Genomic DNA, 1,724 nt, shown 5'->3' on the forward strand with positions numbered 1-1,724 from the left:
AGAGAGAGAGAGAGAGAGAGAGAAGGTAGGGAGGGAGTGCTTAAGCTGAAAACAATAGAAGCGTTTAGGAATGTACAAATCATTGGCTGTGGTCCTACCCTGTATGGGCAAGAGTTATAAAGGTTGCCACCTGCCCGTTCTTTTGGCCATTTTATGTTCAATAGAATGAGACAAACTTCTGATGTTAACGAAATGGGCCAAGCCCCTCTATCAGGTTGTAAACATTTTACGACGCCAATCGAGACAATAATTTAGATAAGTCTAAAGTAGAGGAAGTAGAATGGCTCATTACTGCTTCTCTCGCTTAACCCTTTCAGTGCCAGACTCACTCTCTACTTTACTTTATTTTACTTTTTTCTTCCTCTTGTATCGGTGGGTGTCGCGGGGAGATACAGGCTTCTGTATATGTAGCAAGGCGAGTGGCCTGTAGGAGGGACATCCCTTGAGCTCTGAGGGTGTCTGCCACAGATTCACTCCAGCGTCGTCTTGGTCTTCCTCTGGCTCTCTATCCAGAATATTTGATGTTTCATGCCCTCAGGGCTGGTTGGTTTCAGGGCATCCGAATAAGGTGTCCGAATCACTTGATCTCAATGTGTGGCAGGACTGGCCAGGTGTTGCGCCTACCATAATGTCTCTTATGATTTCATTTTTTATCTTGTCTCGTCTTGTCTTGTCTACCCCTCATATTAAACATTTCATTTCGCATGTGACCAGCTTCCTCTCGATGGCTTTTGTAAGGGACCATGTCTAGCACTGATGTGTGAGCGTTGGTACGAAAATGGCGTTGATGAGCTTCGCCTTGGTGCTCATGGGGGATATTGGGATGTTTCAGGAGAGGGGTGAGTTGATAGCTGACTGCATTGGCTTTCTGGTATCTAGTCTCTATTTCTCGATCTAATTTGCCACTTTCTGTGAAAATGCTGCCCAAGTATTTGAACTCGATGGTTTGTTTTAGTTGGGATCCATTGATGTAGATATCCACTTTGTCTGGTCTCCTGCTAACTGTCATGACCTCGGTCTTGCTAACATTGATCTTCATGTCGTATTTCTCGCATCTCGCGTTTAGTTGGTTGGTATGCTCCTGTACCTGTAGTTGAGTCTTGTTGTTCATCATTGCCAGGTCGTCTGATAACTTGAGTTCGTTGAGTGCCTCTGGGTCCCAAAGCGTTATGAGTAGATTTCGGCCTCCATCCGGGAAAAAATTCAAAATTTCCTGCCAACTGAAAATATTTGATGTGTTCCGCGCGCTCATGACCTTATGCAGTTACAAGCGCCGCAAAACATGTACAAAATAAATACTAATAAATCAAGTTAGAGCTAGTTCTGCTGGTTAAATCTAAGAAAGATCCAAGTTATTACTGTCAAAAAGTTTGAAATATCACATTTTATACTGACCCCCGCTATGGTTCAGCTAACCACTGACCAGAGAGTCTTTCTTATATAAAGTCTTTAAAAAACACAGCTCGCAAACAATGCAAAATGCTGTTTGAGAAACATTATTTTCATAAGCGAGAACCACCATAAAAAGGCTACTTCAGCTTGTGTCAAAAAGAATCGAATACATTGGACCAGCTTTAATCTAAACTTAAGACAGTCTGTTTTTTGTTTGTTTTTGTAAAGTGTTTTACGGCGCTCGCAACTGCATAGGTCATATGAGCGCGCGGGACACTCCTAATGTTTTCAGTTGGTAGGAAATTTTGAATTTTGCCCGGGTGGCGGCCGAA

This window comes from Aplysia californica, unplaced genomic scaffold, assembly GCF_000002075.1.
Source record: "Aplysia californica isolate F4 #8 unplaced genomic scaffold, AplCal3.0 scaffold00212, whole genome shotgun sequence".
NCBI classification, from domain to species: Eukaryota; Metazoa; Mollusca; class Gastropoda; order Aplysiida; family Aplysiidae; genus Aplysia; species Aplysia californica.